The following is a 17,885-nucleotide window of genomic DNA, read 5'->3' as shown; positions in this document are numbered from 1 at the left end:
AAGGATAGGGAGGTGCGTCCTTAGCCAGGCGTGCTGGGAGTTATGGTCTCTTAACAGTTTACAGTCCGTTGGTCTCAGGCCTACCTGACTACAATCCCAGCATGCGTTGGGCTTGGGGGCGGTGCGCAGCCCTAGAGGAAGGATCGGGACGACAGGTACCTCGCAAGGCATCCTGGGAGTCATAGTACTTTAAGTATTTCCGGCCCATTGGTTGCGAGGCCAACGGACTACAATCCCAGCATGCGCTGGGTTTGGGGGTGGTGTGTAGTATGGCAGCGAAGGATAGGGAGGCGCGTCCCTAGCTAGGAGTGCTGGGAGTTATGGTGTCTTAACGGTTTGCAGCCCATTGGTCGCCGACCTGAGAACTACAATCCCAGCATGCGCTGTCTGTCCTCCCCCGTGGTGCGCAGCCCTGGAGGAAGGGACAGGGCGGTGTGGGCCTCCGCCTTTCCTAAGCGGTGCCACCCCCTCGCCAAGGGAGTCCGGAGAAGGACTTGAGGGGCAGGTCTGGCTGGGCGATGAGGACGGTGTGACGCTGCGAAGTGCACCTCCCTTGCTCAAATCGGAGGGGTCTGGTCCTCACTGAACAGCCCGCTGAACATCTCGGTGTCCTCTCACATACACACCCGCGGGGGGTTTCCAGAGCATCGCACCTCTTCCAGCCCAGGGAGCCGCCTGCTGTGCTAAACTCTATGGGAACTGAGACATCCATCTGCTGCGTGGCCCACCCGTGCGCAACTTCAGAGCTTTCAAGGGGTGATGCAGGCTGTGGCTCCTTCGCGAAAATGTCACCCTCTACAGCCCCTTTCCTGTGATATAGAAGTTGACGCGTGAGAGAGAGTATTTATTGGGTTACCCAGGATCTGCTAACAGCAGAGGAGAAAACCACAATTTCCAGGCATAATAATCTACCTAAAGATGATGGTTTAGATGTTTTACAGTTGAAATCACCAGCCTCACCTCAACTGAGTCCTGACTGACGAGTGTCTCAAAAACACAGTTGGTGACCTGATCCCTCAGGAACAGGTGGTGCTGCAGCTTTGAGGGGATGCCTTTCAAGGTGCAGAGCACTTGGGCAGCATTGGAAGTCGTTCATGTTTTACATCTCTGCTTTGGATGGAAAGTTGATCACCCACAGCCGTTGGGGATGTACCTTAATATGCTGGGGCTTATCCGTTAAATTTTTCTGTCTAGACAATGAAAACCCAGAAGTTCCACTTGCAGGTAACCTCTTCATAATTGACGTCCCTAAGTTCCTTATGTCCTCAGGATGGTTCCTTTTGTTCCCAGATGTTACCAACTTTCATGATGCATCTAATCTGTACAAACCTGTGTATTACCCTATGTGAAAAGATACTTTGTTCAAATTACATGTTCTTATAATTTTCACTTGTGATTAGTGAGTATGGGACACTATTTAAAAAACCTGAAAAACCTCATCATAGCAATTGAATCATGTTACTGTACTTTATGAGGAATTAACCGCTTTAGGATTAATTACACATGGGTTCATCAGCACATTTGTAAAGAAAGGAAGAAAAACTGTATGGCCTTTATGAAATTGGAAAAATAAAGAACTATATATAGGGAGACCACAGCACAATACTAGGGCCCTTCTCTTATTTAAAATAGACTCTATGGGGTCGAATGCCTGCATTCCTAACCTGTCCTGCAGTATTGTCATTCTACTCTTCACTGTGTATTTATGTGGGGGTTTCTGAATTCACTGGTCCACAGCGTGGGGATGTTGTAACATGAGCGTATCCGTCATCTGTCACCTTAATAATTAATGAAGAGAAGAGCCTTGAGATCTGTGTTCAGATGCACTGCTGCTGAGTATGTGCCTGCAAAGACACTGCCCACAGCGGTGGTCTCAGAAAGTTGAACCTGATGCCACCACAAGCTGCTGTTCACAGATCTCGGTCCTCCTTGTGATTTGAGTCTCCTGCTTAGATCTATGGTTGTGAACCTGCTATGCTCACCCCCTTTATGGTAGTATCTTTTGTGTTGCCTTTTCCATTCCATTTGTTTCCTGGGAACTCACTGTGTAGCTGCAATTCGGAGAATATGTCGGATTCCACCCCCCACTACCTAAGTCACTGTACACTGGTCACATTTGTGTCATGTTGTCAGACTCCACGCTCTTCCTCTCTAATGGAATTTGTTGAAGAAGTATAGTTACCTGTAGATCTCCTCAGTGTAATGTGGCTGGGATTCATTATGAAGCTGGGCATGTTGTCCTTGGCCTCGTTGACATTATTCAAAATACCTTTCCCATATTTTGAAGTTTGATACTACTTTGTTAATGTGAACACTTGCCATAGCAGGCTTTATTAAATATCTTTGTGAATTTAACTGTCAAAACAACTTATGAAGTAGGCACATGATCCCCATTTTACAGGTGAGGAAACTAATGTTCCAAGATTTTGTGTAATTTAATTAACTTTACACAACTTTCTGGTGCATTTTGAATCTTAAGTTGGATCTCTGCCTCCACAGTGTGTGGGCTTACCTCCTTTTCTATTTTGTGCCTCTCTGCTAGCATCTGCAAGGGTACATGTTTTATTTTTAGTACATCTTTTACTTGATGGTAGGAAACTTGACAAACAGGTCCTCAGTGGGAGAGAAAACTCACTGGAATTTGTCCTTCTCTCTGCTTCTTCTTACCCTGGCAGGTGTGAGAGTTATCAAGTGAGATGGAGCAGTGGTAGATCCTGAACAGTCCTCACCTGGAATATTGGTTATTATAAAAAAAATAGTCCTCTCACTTTTTACAAGTGTAATTTCTTTGCCTTAAAGTTTTGTCTGGGCTTTCTCTTACAGGTTCCTGTGAATGAAGTTGCAAATATTGATGAAGATAATACTACTGCCTTGCTGTCAAACACTAACAGTCGCCTTTTTTTGTATCTCCAATTATAAATGCAATACATACTGTAAAAAGAAAAGAACACATCATAAATATCTTTATAAAGCAAAAGTCTTGGCTGGTGGCCAGGAGCAGTGACTCATGCCTATAATCTCAGCACTTTGTGAGGCCGAGGTGGGTGGATCATGAGGTCAGGAATTTGAGACCAGCCTAGCTGACATGGTGGAACCCCGTCTCTACTAAAAAATACAAAAATTAGCTGGTCTCGGTGGCGGGTGCCTGTAATCCCAACTACCCACGAGGCTGAGGCAGGAGAATCACTTGAACCCAGGAGGCGAATGGTGCAGTGAGCCAGGATCATGCCACTGCACTCTAGCCTGGGCAACAGAGTAAGACTCCATCTCAAAAACAAAACAAAACAAAAAACTTGGTTGGCATAGTGGCTCAATCCCAGCACTTTGGGAGCCCAAGGCAGGTGAAATGTTTGAACCCAGAAGCTCAACTCTAGTGTGGGCGACATGGTAAAACCCTCTCTCTACAAAAATACAAAAAGTAACCAGTTGTGGTGATGTACACCTGTATTCCCAGCTACTAGGGAGGCTGAGGTGGGAGGATTGTTTGAGCCTGGGAGGCCAAGTTTGCAGTGAGCTGTAATCACACCACTGTGCTTCCATGTGGGCAACAAAGTGAGACCCTGACCCAAAAAATAAAAACATAATAAACTGAAAGTCCCCTTTATTCCCTTCTCTTCAAACTCATTTTTTTTTTAATTTGAAAAAACTGTTAAGAGGTTGTTTTTTATTCTTCTGACTAAGTTGTATAAATTTCTTTTTTTTTTTTTTTTTGAGACAGAGTCTCACTCTGTCACCCAGGCTGGAGTGGTGTGGCACGATCTCAGCTCACTGCAAGCTCTGCCTCCCGGTTTCATGTCATTCTCCTGCCTCAGCCTCCCGAGTAGCTGAGACTAGAGGTGCCCGCCACCACACCCGGCTTATTTTTTGTATTTTTAGTAGAGACAGGGTTCCACCGTGTTAGCCAGGATGGTCTTGGTCTCGATATCTGGCCCATTGATCTGCCCGCTTCGTCTTCCCAGAGTGCTGGGATTACAGGCATGAGCCACCACGCCTGGCCTGTTATATAAATTTCTAAGTGATACACATAAAGTTTATTTTAAAAATTACACTATATTTTTTAAAATTTACTCTTTCTCCAGGTGTATTCTATCTATCTATCTATCTATCTATCTATCTATCTATCTATCTATCTATGAAAAGGCCTTGTTCTGTCACCCAGACTGGAGTTCAGTAGCTCAATTATGGCTCACTGCAGACTCAAACTCTCAGGCTCAAATGATTTTCTAACTTCAGCTTCTGAAGTAGCTGGGAGTACAGGTGCATGCCACTACTCCTGGTTAATTTGTAGTTGTTTTTTTTGTTTGTTTTTTTTTTTTTTCTTTAAGCAGGGTCTCACTGTGTCACCTGGGCTGGAATGCAATGCACAATCACAGCTCACTCTAGCCTTGACCACTCAGGCTCAGGCAATTCTCCTGCCTCAGCCTCCTGAGCAGCTGGGACCACAAATGTGTATTAGCACACTTGGCTGTTTATTATTATTTGTAGAGACAGGGTCTCCCTATGCTGCCCAGGCATGTTGTGAACTCTTGTGCTTAAGCAGTCTGCTACCTCGGCCTCCCAAAGTGCTGGAATTACAGGTGTGAGCCACCACAACTTACCCAGCCTTTTTACTTTATGTAAGAATAGCATCAGTGTATTAAAAACATAATGGAAATTATTTATGGTGTCTTTTCAATTCTTATGCATTAAAGTTCTCTTATTAGAGCCTTTTATTAACGGTTATAGTGTATTTTCTGTAAAATTTTACTGTCATACACTACATGCCAATGATTCAAGATACCGGAACTTCATGAATGCACAGTCACAGTAGAATATTTTAGTTATCTAAGAAATATTTTTATAAATGATATATCAAGTTTATATGCAAGATAGCTGGGTCTAGTAGCAGGTGCTTGCAATCTCAGTGAAGGCTGAGGCAGGAGAATGGTTTGAACTCAGGAGGCGGAGGTTGAAATGAGCTGACATCTCGCCACTGCACTTCAGCCTGGGTGACAGAGCGAGACTCTGTCTCAAAAAAAGAAAAAAAACTGCCTGCAAGATTTTATGAGTAAGTATGTTTCTTACTTTTCTTTACAATTCCATATTACTGTCTCAATTATTTAGAATAGGTTCCAGGGAAGCAGTTGATTTCATTTTGCGTTTTACGTATGTATTATAATTTTGGATGCTATAATTTCCAACTCTGCCTGTACACTTCAAGTCAATGTGGATTTTTTTTTTAATAGTACAAACTGTTCATAGATTCACCTTCATAATGTTAAAAGCAGTGGCAGCTCCTGGTTTAAAAAGGGAACAGTGGAAGCAGCAGGCCATTTTATTTAAAATTGCGTTAGATTTTTCAGATGGATGATAGTTAAGATCATTAAATCCCATTACTGCTTCTAAGATTTCCACAAAATAACACATTAAATCCTCAGTCCTAGGCAATCACGACAGAGATTCAAAATTGCCTCTTAATGTCAAGGTAAACAGCGCAGTTTCTTCTCTTGCAATAAAGGTACATCATTTGATATACAAGGGAGCATCGCAGTCAGACACTTACAAGATCGTGCTGTAGAAATAACTTCCATGTTTTCATCCGCCATGGGTATCCTCACCTCTGTCTCCCATGCACTAACACTATCAGTTTCCTCATGTGTCCTTTCTACTTTCTTTGAAAGAGGATGCTGATTGCAGACAATACATGACAGAGGCATTTCAAATCAGAAAGGAGTTTCTTGAGATATACATGATTTTAGTTTTAAGTAGAATTTCCTGAAAGGTTTTAGTTACAATACCACGTTCAAGAGGATGGTGGTGAAACTCATAGTAAACATTTGGCAAAACATAGATTATGGGGTAGCCATCTCCTAGAAACACTTCATTGGGGTTTATATATGAAATGTGAAATATCGTAGGTTTAATCCTGGCACAGAACCAAAACTGAGTGCATTTCACTTGAACAGCTGACCAATCCCCAGCACAGGTCCATATCAAGAAACGGAGAAGAAATAATCCATTTAACCCCAGAAACGTTTTCATTTGCCCAAATTGAAAACCAAATTTCACTCAGGCAACTAATGTTGGGTTTAATTAAAATATAAATCGGTCATACGTTTTCAAAATTAAATTATATATGTGTGTGCTTGTCTCTATAAATATGTCCCTAACTTTGCTCATGGCTTATCTTCCATATTTTTCGGCTGATTTTCAGTGGTTGTTTTATCTTGTGTGGATGAATAGTCATTGAAATAGTCTTAATTTCACAAGGTGTTTAATTATAAATCTATACTTCCTTTGTGTGGAGAAAATCTTTTGTGAACAAAATTTAATTTTTGGAAAGCTTTATAAGTCCATATTTTTTCTTTTAAAAATCGTGATTGTGGTAAAAACACATAATGTAAAATTTACCATCTTAATTCTTTTTAAGTGTGTATTTCGTTAGTGTTAAGTACATTCACATAGTTATGCAAAAGATCTGTAGAATTTCTATGTCTTGCGAAACTAAAATTAAATTCCTTTTAAGACAACTGCCCATTTTACCATCTCTTCAGCCCTTAAGAAACACCATTCTAACTTTTTTTCCTATGAGTTTGTCTACTTAAGATACCTGATTATTAATGGAATCATAGACTGTCACTTTGTTCCTGGCTTATTTCAGTTAACATGATGTTCTCAATAATTATCATATAATGTGACTTTTTAAAGACTGAATAATATTCTACTTTATGTATGTGTCACTTGTTATTAATCTGTTCATTGGTCAAGGGACATCTGGGTTATTCTGCCTTTTGGCTTGTGTTAGTAATGCTGCAATAAATTTGGGTGTGCAAATATCTCTTCTGGATCATGTGTTGTATATTTTAAATACATAGCCAGAATGGGGTTTGCTGGATTGTATAATGATCTTATTTTAAATTTTTTGAAGAGCTTTCATACTATTTTAAAAATAGGTTTGAGGTGGTAGATTATTGTGACTCTGCTTTGCATTTTTCTAGAAGAGAGATGTCGAGTATCCTTTTAAATGCCTAGTCATTTCTATATCTTCTTTGGAGAAAGTCATTTCAAACATTTGCCATTCTAAATCAAGTTACTAACTTTTTTTGTTGTTGAGTTTTAGGAATTTATATATTTTGAAAATTAACACCTACCAAATATGTGATTAGAAAATATTTTTACTTTTTTTTTGTTACATGTATGTGTGTATGTATGTATGCACTTATATAACCCTATACAAGGCAGGGTTTTCCTATGTTTTCATGGCTAGTCTCAAACTTTGGCCTCAAGTGATTGTTCTACCTTGGCCTCCTAAAGTTCTAGAATTATAGGCATGAGCCACCATGCCTAGCTTTCACCCACTTATTAGGTGACATTTGTATGCCGCTAAATGTTTTATTTGATGTGTAGAATAGTTGAAGCTTAATGTAGTCCCTTTTTTTGTCGTTGTTCTTTTCCTTGTTGCATATGAATTTGATGTCAAACTTAAGGGAAGAGTTTTAAGACTTATGTCATAAACTTTTCCCCTATGTTTACTCCTAAGAATTTTATTAGTGTTTATGTTTAAGTATTGAATCCATTAAAAAAAAACTTTTCTTTTTTTATGTGATACAAAGGAAGCATCCAACTTTATTTTTTTCTCTGTAAATATTCAATTTGGAAAATTCTTTGTTAAAGAGATTCTTGTTTTTCTATTGTGTGATCATGGAAAGCTTATGGAAGAGTATTTTATCACATATGCAAGGGTTTATTTCTGGGATCTCTATTCTGTTTCATCATCTATGTATCTGTTTTTGTGGCAATACTATATTGTTTTTATTTTCGTAGCTTTGTATTATGATTTTAAATCAGAAAATTTAATAACTCTTTGTTCTTTTTAAAGGGTGTTTGGCTAGTCACATTTCCTAAGCAACCTTTATAATTATACACAAAAATTCTGCAAAAAAAATACCATTGGGATTTTGACAAAAATTACATTACATTTTTATATCATCATGAGTAGTACTGACAACAATTTTTTTTTTTTTTTTTTTTTTTTGGAGATGGTGTTTTAGTGAGTCACTCAGGCTGAAGGGCAGGGGTGTGAGATGCGCTCACTGCAGGCTCTGCTTCCCAGGTTCAAGCAATTCTCCAGTCTCAGCCACCAGAGTAGCTGGGATTACAGTCATGCACCATCACATCTCGCTAACTTTTGTATTTTTAGTAGAGATAGGGTTTTGCCATATTCACCAGGCTAGTCTCAAACTTCTGCTCTCAAGTGATCCACCCACTTTGGCCTCCCAAAGTCCTGAGATTACAGGCATGAGCCACGTGCCGGCCCTGACATCTGAACAATATTAAATCACCTGACACTTCAGCAAGACTATAGAAAGGTTTTGCTTAATTTCCTCTTATTTACGTATTTGCCACATTTTCTTGCTTTTGAATTCTAGTTTCATTTACTTTGTATGACTTCAGTTTTCTTAAATTTAATAAGACATGTATCCTAACAGAATGTACCCTGTGTGACTTAGAATATCGCAGATTTTGCTCCTTTCAATTGGAGAGTTCTGTAAATGCTGGTTGGGTCTATAGTGTTCAGGTTTGGCTTTCTTACTGATATTATATCTGACTATTCTAGTCGTTATTGAAAGTGTAGTCTTGAAGTCCACCATTGTTGTGTTGCTATGTATTTCTTGCTTGACTTCTGTCAATATTTCTTTTACATATTTGAAAGACAAGAATCAATTGAACCTGGGAGGAGGAGGTTGAACTGAGCCTATCGCGAGATCGTGCCACTGCCCTCCAGCCTGGGAGAAAGAAACTCTGTCTCTAAAAAAAAAAAAAAAAAAACAGAAAGATGTCAATGCTATTTATAGTAATATAAAAATTTAATGTAATTTTTGTCAAAATCTCATTGGTATATTTTTGCAGATTTTTCAAATTATATACATATATGATTTATAAATTATTGTTATAGATTCCTTGAAAGTTAATCCATCTCACCACTACATAATACCAATCTGTCTTGGCCGGGCGGGTGCAATGGCTCACGCCTGCAGTCCCAGCACTTTGGGAAGCCAAGGCGGGTGAATCATGAGGTCCAGAGATCGAGACCATCCTGGCCAACAAGGTGAAACCCCATCTCTACTAAGAAGTACAAAAATTAGCTGAGTGTGGTGGCGCATGCCTGTAGTCCCAGCTACTCAGGAAGCTGAGGCAGGAGAATCGATTGAACCGGGGAGGCGGAGGTTGCAGTGAGCCGAGATAGTGCCACTGCACTCATGCCTGGTGACAGAATGAGACTCTGTCTCCAAAAACAAAAACAAAAACATAACACCAATCTGTCTCTTGTTCACATTTTTGATTTAAAATATATTTTGTTTAATATAATTATGACCATGGCCCTCCAATTGTAGCTACTCATTGCATAAAGTACATTTTCTTTATACTGTTACTTTCAACTTATTTGAGTTCTTAGAGCTGAAGTGACTCTTGTAGAGAGCACATTGCTGGATCTTCTTTGTTCTTAATACATTAAATTATTTATTAACTTTCTTTAAGGTATTTAGCTTTTTATATTTGAAGTAATTACTGCAGTTAATGAAGTTACTTTATTATTTGTAATTGTCTTCTGTGTTTCTTGTAGATGTGTTATTTATCATTTTTTCTCTTACTTCTTTATTTTTGTTTGTTGATTTTGTAGCGACATGATTGAATTTCTTTCTCATTTGCCTTTGCGTACATTCTACAGGTTTTTTTGGTAATCATCTTGAGAAATAAAGACTTCATAAATCATCTTAAAGTTATGACAGTATATAACAACTATATTTCAACTGAATGCAAAGTTGTACCTCTTCACATCCCCACTGTTTTATTAATATCACATATTATCTTTTCTTATTCTCTATGAACACACATTTATGCAGATTTTTGCTGCATTTTTTAAAGTCCATGGCAATATTTTGAAAATTTTGTGCACCATCATTATGACAGTAGAGATTTCTTTACCTGTTTATATATTTACCTTTAATATAGCACTTTCTATTTTCATGTGCTTTTATGATGCTGTGCAGCATCATTTCATTTTTTGACGTGATAGAGTTTCTTTAACGTTTCCTTTAGGACTGTTCCAGTGGTTAGTAACAGACTCAACTTTTATTTATTTTGGAAAGGTTTAGTTTTTTTATTTCTGAAGTGATATTATTCCAGTTGAAGGTTTTTGTTTGGAAGTATTTCTTCTTGTTTAATTACCTTGTCATCTGGGGATTTCTCAGCTACTTTTTAAAAATAACCGCTTTATTACTTTTCTCCTGTATTGTTTTTGTAAGATAACAAAAAAATGTAAATATTTATATTTATAAATATAATAGTCCACTTGATGGTGTGCAGTACGTCCTATACTTTTTTCTCCATTCTGTTTAAAAAATTTGTTTTTATCGCTCAATATTTATAACTACAATGTCATTAATTGTGTAATTTTTTCTCCTTTATTAGTCTGCTTTTGTGAGTGTTGATTAAATTTTTAATATAGTTATTATGTTCTTCAGATTCACAATTGTTGTAGGTTTTTAAAAATCTTTTTATTGTTATCTCATTTTCTTTATGTATCACTTCTTCTAATATTCTTTTGTTATCTGTGTTCTGTTTTTGTTCATTAAACAGTTTTTTTCTAATTACATTTTATTGAAAACTGCACTGAATGCTAAATGTCCATCTTTACAATAAACAACTACAGTAATGGTAACTCGTACTACACTACAACAAAACGTACTTCTGATAGCCATTATTTTTCTGTTTGGGACAATTTAAAAAAATTTTCTTTTCTTACAAAAACGTAAATGTACCTAATCAAAGCATCAAAATAGGCCATCTTTTTAAACAAAAAGACAATGATTCACAAAAGACTATGAACAGAACATGTAACTAATTGAGGCAAATCTAATAGAATTTGTTAAAATCAGTCACATCCAATACATCTGAAGTGTTCTTGTATAAAACACAACGTGAAGAAAAGAAGACTTTATCAATGTCTTAAAAAGTGGGTTTGTTCATAGAGCATCTGACAAGTTACCATTAAAAGTGTTTCCTGTGACATAAGAAAATGCAATATTATTTTTCTTGAACCCTTTTAGTGCAAGGGTTCAAGAAACCTTGAACCCTTTCCACTCAATAAAATAGCAGAGGATCTGAAACTGAGAAAATATACTTCATTACAAACAGCTTGTGAAACTTAATACTTTTTTTTTTTTTTTTTTTTTTTTTTTTTTTTTTTTTTTTTGCATTATCGGAGGCTTTTACTGAACTTGCAACCGACTTGCCCGCTCAGTATGCAGTTCAGATATGAGAGATGCTTCTCTGTACAGGGGCCGGTACTGTCTTCAATCCTATGGGTGCGGATGACTAACACAGGCACATAGTTTACTCCACATTTTCTAGTAATGTGATCTTCCTATTAGCAAAAAGCGGTAAACAGTCCCTGTAGACTGAAGGGACTCAAGTCACAAGATGGGGATTTCCTCCTCATGGTTTTTATTTTGATGTTTGAAGTCTTGATGCAACATTCTGAGCAGGGTGTTCCGGACCTGCTGTGCCCAAGGGACTGATAAAGGAAAAAGTTCTATTTATTCTTTGTGATTTGACGCACAGATGAAAAACAACACACAATAACGGAAGTTGGTCGTTAATAAATCACACTCTAGTCTTTCAGAGCTTCCGTAAGCAGACGACATCTTCAGTTTTCTAGCTCTTGTAGTTTTAGCACTGCAATACCAATGAGCCTATGTCCAGAATCAGCTAAAAAGAGCGTCAGATTCTTTTTCTCTTAGTTTATCTATTTTTCACTGTCTCTTGTTCCCAAGTGTATCTGAATGATTACCTTCCGGCATTGTCTGTTATTTCTCCTTGGCGTACTCTCGATTGTCCCCGTGTTTGACGGCTGGTTGGGAGAGGGCGCTTGGGAAGGATGTGCCACTGTGGGGAGTTTGTGAGTCACCGGGATGCCTCCAGAGAAGATCCCTTCCATGGATGCGGGAAGTCCTCCTGGAGCCAACCCCACGATGCGTGGATGAATTGCTTGCTGGTCTATTTCCCACCAAAGCACAGATATGACAAAAAATTCCTTGTTCACACAGTTTCTTAAGCTTCCTGGGATGCGGCCTGTGATGGCTCCGCAGATCTCCGTGGCAGCTGTCTCCCTCATCTCCAGTGACACCTGCTGGCTGTAGCAGGCAGTGTGAGGAGTGCAGATGAGATTGGGGCCATCTTTCAACGGACCCTGAGCAAAGCTAAAGGGCTGCGACTCATTCACGTCGAGGATTGCCCCTCGTATCCTGCCCTCCTTGAGGGCCTGTGCTAAGGCTTTCTCGTCCACCAGGCCACTACGGGCTGCATTCACAAGGAATGCTCCCTGCCTCATCTGCTTTATGGTAAGTCATGGATAAGGTGGTGCTTAAGTTCGTGGAGACTGCAGTGCAAGGAGATGCAGTCGCCCTGCTACAGCAAATCCTGCAGGGTGTAGACCCTCTGCATGCCCAGGGACTGCTCGATCCCATCCTGCAAGTAGGGGTAATAAAATATGACGCTGAATCCAAAGGCTGTGGCTGGAACTGCGAAAGCCTGCTGCGTGCGACCCTAGCCGATGAGGCCCAGCGTCTTCCCACGAATGGGGGTCACTCCCGAGGCCACCTCGCAGATCTGCTCCGTTCTCTGAACCCGCTTGCCTTCCCACAGTGCCTGGTACAGCCATGTGTTCCTCCGGTACATGTTGAGGATGTGGCAGTTGGTGGAATTTGCTGTCTCTTCCACGGCTGCGGACGGGATGTTTCACACAACAATTCCAAGCTCGCTGGCAGCCTTGATGTCCACGTTGTCATAGCCACTGCCCACCCCCACGATCACTCTCAAGGCCTTGAAATTTGCCAGATCCTCCCTGGTGAGGTGATGGCGTGGTACATCATGGAGCCCACGGCTCCGTTTAGAACCTTCTCGTGGATCTCCTGCGTGGACTGCATCACAGAAGGCCACGGTGGCCAGGTCCTTCAGGATGGGCATGTACACAGTGCAGTCACGGCCGACCAGGAACGCGGCCAGTGAGCGGGGGCTCAGGGGGTCTTTCATGATCTGGCGGCGAATTCCTTCACAAATTCTGTCCAATCGCTGTCTCTTGACTTAGCGCTTATCCACAAGGGCCATTCTTTACGGAACTTTGCAACTCTCAGCTGAAAAGGCAAAGCAGTCCTCTAAGAACTTAGGGGAACTCGCAGGAGTCTGTATGCATGATGCCACTATGAACCCAATATAAATTTGTTCACAAACTCTATAGTTCACACGATGGGCTGTCCGTCTTTTTAAGGGAATATAGCTTCATTGGTTCAAAACCATTTAAGGTGATGAAACCCATTTGCTTGCAACTCAGCCACCATCGCGCAGTCAATCAAAAAATCTCACCACGACCCTAGGTCTGGAGCTCCTGGAGTCCGCGACCGCTGGGGGTGGAGGCGGCTTCGTCCTGGTGCAGCCAGGTGCCTGCTCCTGCTCTGAGACTTGGGCGTGGGTTGGGGGTCCACCCGGGTGTCCTGCATGGTGTCGAGTCTCCTCCCTTGCGGGGGCCCTGTGGACCGGAGGAGTGTCCATGTCATTAAGGAGCTTTGATAATTATTTTGATTTTTGAAATTATATAATGCGAATACAACAAAAACAACAAAGAATAAACCTACAAATTTTGACCTTTAAAAGTCAACAAAGATTTTTAAAGGTCAATATTTGTAGGTTTATTTTATTTCTTCATTTGGGACATGTTTTCGTCCTTTTCTGTAATCCTGCAATCTTTTGATGAGATTCAGAAATTTATAAAACAACTGTGTAATGTAGTATGTACAAACTTTCTTACTACAAGATAATACAACAATCAGCGAGGCTGTACATCCTGGTGCTTCATTAACAGGGTCCTCAATGTGTCTCCTGTGGGCTTGTGTGTGTATTTTTAAGGTAAAGATATTTTTTCCCATTGTTTTCCAGACACGGTAGTCCTTTGCTTCCGCAGTTGATTGCAGTGTTTGTTTCTCTGAGGCTGTGATAAGCATGGAACTTCTCTTCTCAGCAGTCATAAGTTGTCATTCTCATAACTCTGCCATTTCCTTTAGCATTCCCTGTTGGGGGAGACAGAATCTAGTCATGGGGGTAGCCCAAAAAGCCAAACCTTTGAATATATGTTCCACTGTTCTCATTCTATACTGAGGGAGATACTGAAAGTTGGATGTTTTCTCTTGAGCCCAATTGCTGTTCTGGGAAAGAAGAAGGGATGTGGTGAATATAAGCCAGACCTGGTTGCCTTGTACAGCAAGCTTTTCCAACCCGCCTTGTTTTGTTTTTGTTATGGCTCTGTTTTGTGTTAGGTTTTTAGCAGCCTGCAGCAATGGTTTTCAGGTTCTGTCTCTAGTGATAAGCAGCAAAGGGGGATGAGGAAAGGACCTTACTGGCTCAACCAGAAACAGAAGCTAAGAACTCATGGCTGTAGTCTCCCTTGGATGCCCCATTCTACAGTAAAGGAAATATCTTTGGAATGTAAAAAGAGAGAATAATAGGCATCACCCCAATAGGAAAGAATGAACAAATAACAAAGATGAGAGGTGCAAAGGCCAAGGAGAAAACCTTAAAAATGTGGTGTTGGAAGTTCTGCTTCAAAGAAATTGGTTCTGGAAAATTCTAGATTTACTTCTTTTGCCTCCACAGATGGGAATTTCCTACCCTTGCTTATTATGCTCTTCAGTCTTCTAAGGCTTCTCCTGTTCATCCTCTAGCATTCCAGGGCATTCACAGTGACAGCCAAAGTTCTCCTCTTCTTTCTGTTATTCCTGTGAAGGCCTTGTGGTCTGAGTACTTTTCCATTGTTTTTGGGATCTGAGGAAATCTGCACATTTTGTGAGACTTCCATGTTAAGCTGTTTTGTAAAAATCTGTGCCTCATGTCAGAAGTCTGTGAGAGTAAAAGTGCAGGCATTGGGGTTTGGTTCACATATTTCAGAAAGTCCAAGGACAAAGGTTTCTTCTTCATAATTTTCAGTCCTATGATTTCAAATGTGATCCTGCAAAAAAATTGGAAAAAAAATTATCAGAGCCCAAAGCACCTTAGCACATATGATAAAGTTGAATCTTCTATTTCACTTTATTCTTTTTTTCATCTCTGGTAATGTAGGTCAAAATGTTTTCTTTCCCTTAGTAGAAACTAACTTAGAAATGTGAACTCTCTATGCCAAACGTCTCACCTGTGGAATAGTTTATTGTATCTACTCACCTCAAAGAAATTTTAAAGAACTTGATGCCATAGAAAAACTTGGAAACTTGCGAGGAATAGAACAAATTCTTAATTGTCACATGATTTCTTAATGAGTTATTTTATTAATTAATCTTATATGAAGCTTAGTGGGACTGTGATCTGTACGTTTTCCCTGTCCTGTTTTTGTGTATGTCAAATTAGCCTGTAATTTTAGCTTCGGGGGTTTCAGAATAGCATACTTGAATTTATGTGTTATACAGAAAGTGAAGTAGATAGTATGCACATCACATTAAGAAAAGTTTTAGTTTGTGTCTAAGTTCACTGCATAGAAAAACTTATCATTAGTGTTTCCATTTACTTTCCTCAACATCTATCTGAATGATAGTATAATTTATTTCTAATTGCTTATTATATTGTAGTGTTCCACAGCATATTTTACAATATTCATGTTTTTCCCATATGTAAAAATGTAAGGCTTTTCTTTGCTTTTATAAAAATAAATTATTGGCCAGTGCTGTGTCTCATGCTTGTAATCCCAGCACTTTAAGAGGCCGAGATGGGTGGATCACAAGATCAGGAGTTCAACACCAGCCTGGCCAACATGGTGAAATCCCGTTTCTACTAAAACTACAAAAAATATAGCCGGCCAGGTGCGGTGGCTCAAGCCTGTAATCCCAGCACTTTGGGAGGCCGAGACAGGTGGATCACAAGGTCAGAAGATCAAGACCTTCCTGGCTAACATGATGAAACCCCATCTTTACTAAAAATACACAAAAACTTGCCAGGCGTGGTGGTGGGCACCTGTAGTCCCAGCTACTCAGGAGGCTGAGGCAGGAGAATGGCGTGAACCCAGGAGGCGGAGGTTGCAGTGAGCCGAGGTCTCGCCACTACACTCCAGCCTGGGTGACAGAGCGAGACTCCGTCTCAAAAAATTAAATAAATAAATAAATAAATAAATAAATAAATTATAGCCTTTGCATTTGTATAAAAAGAGGAGTAATAAATATATTAAGAATATAATAAAAAGTGTCTCTAATATCATTGAAATCTCTATTAAAATTTTCTTCTAAATGCTCTTTATGGGAGATTATAATGTATTTGTTGTGCAATTTTGTTACTCTAACCATATGCTAATAATTCAAAATCTGATCTTTCTGGGTGCCCAGTTATGGTTGAACATGCTAGTTACCTAGAAAGAGTCTTCTTCCGTTGTATGCTTTGTTTATTCAGTATTTCACAGGTTAATGTTTATTTAATTTTATTTTCTAATATTATATATTCTTGTATTTCCTTGTTAGGATAGGCTGCCTTACATCATTTGTGTTTTTAGATTCTGCCTATATATTATAATTTTGCACGACTATATTCAACTGTGTACAGTTTCAAAGAGTGTAGAAAATAAGTCAAATGTGAATCAACCATATGTCTATTGCCAACATAATTCTCTGTTCATTTGCCTGTATAAACTTTACTCATACTTTATTTATGACTTGTGTATTTGTTTTATTAGTTGGTGGTCAATTACTTTTTTAATCCTCTCTGGGTGCGTAGTTGTGGAAATTGTCTTAATTTCCACTTCTATGTATTAATGATTCTATATTACTTTTGTGTGAAGGAAACACTTCTGTGATTTGAAGGTAATTTTTTTTGACCTCTGAACTTTTTACTGGCCTCCTGCTCCCCAAAGGGACCTTGCTTCTGCTGGCTCAGCACCTCAAAACGTCGGTGTTACTGGTCTCAGACACCACTTTGCCGTCCATTATCCTGCAGGGGTGTTCTTTTGGATGTTTTTCAGGTATTTGTTGCTGTCCAGAGCATCGCCAAGATTGAAGTTCTCCCCGTCTTCTAGCAGGCGGCAGTAGGTGGCAATCTCAGCCTCCAGCTCGACCTTGATGTTCCACAGGTCCTCGTGCTCTTGGGCCTGGTGCCTCTCTTCCCGGGTTTGGGTCAGCTCTGACTCCAGGTGCAGCAGGATCCTGTTGAGCTCCTCCATCTGCATCTACCTCCCTCAGGCTGTTCTCCAAGGTGGCCTTCAGATATCTCATTGAGTCCAGGTCTATATCCAAGGACTGGACTGTACATCTCAGCTCCCTGAGCATCCTCTCGGCAGCTCCGATCTCAGTGGACAGCACGGTGAATACTGTGGTGCTCTCCTCAGTCTGCCGGCACCAGTACTTGTCCAGCTCCTCTCGGTTGTTCTCAGCCATCTCGTCATATTGGGCCTGGATGCCTGCCATGATCTTGCCAAGGTCCTGAGACTTGGGGACATCTACCTCCATGGTCAACCAAGAGCTGGAAATCAGGTATTATAAACCTTTAACTTCCTCCTCATGATTCTTCATGAGGAGCAGCTCTTCCTTGAGGGCCTCCATCTCTGTCTCCAGCAGAGGCTGAGTGATACTGGTGTTATCAGTAATGTCGCTCTCCACAAACTGGCATATGGCCAGCTCTGTCTCACACTTTAAAGTCATCAGCAGCAAAATGATCATTTTCAGTCTGCAGGATGATGCAGGCACTGTCTGCAGAATTGGCAAAGATTTTTTTATTAGTCTAGTTTTCTGTCTTTATGCCAGTAACAAACGATTTTGATTACTGTAGATTTCTAACATGTCTTGAAATCAGGAATTGTAATGCTTCCAACTTTTTTATGTGGT

General features: G+C 40.0%; 1 long non-coding RNA gene and 2 pseudogenes across 1 annotated transcript; 1 reads left to right on the top strand and 2 right to left on the bottom strand.

Moving 5' to 3' along the window:
- Positions 1–243: 243 nt before the first annotated feature.
- On the top strand, positions 244–3,579 carry LOC134809410 (uncharacterized). Its single transcript, XR_010155017.1, has 2 exons — positions 244–1,224; positions 2,824–3,579. It is a non-coding gene; the product is annotated as an uncharacterized LOC134809410 (long non-coding RNA).
- An 8,189-nt stretch (positions 3,580–11,768) lies between these two features.
- LOC107972546 (C-terminal-binding protein 2-like) lies at positions 11,769–13,212 on the bottom strand (annotated as a pseudogene).
- A 3,778-nt stretch (positions 13,213–16,990) lies between these two features.
- Positions 16,991–17,511, bottom strand: LOC107971281 (keratin, type I cytoskeletal 18-like; annotated as a pseudogene).
- Between the last annotated feature and the right edge of the window lie 374 nt (positions 17,512–17,885).

This window comes from Pan troglodytes, chromosome Y (assembly GCF_028858775.2).
Source record: "Pan troglodytes isolate AG18354 chromosome Y, NHGRI_mPanTro3-v2.0_pri, whole genome shotgun sequence".
In the NCBI taxonomy this organism is placed as follows: domain Eukaryota; kingdom Metazoa; phylum Chordata; class Mammalia; order Primates; family Hominidae; genus Pan; species Pan troglodytes.
This window is presented reverse-complemented; position numbering and strand designations above follow the sequence as displayed.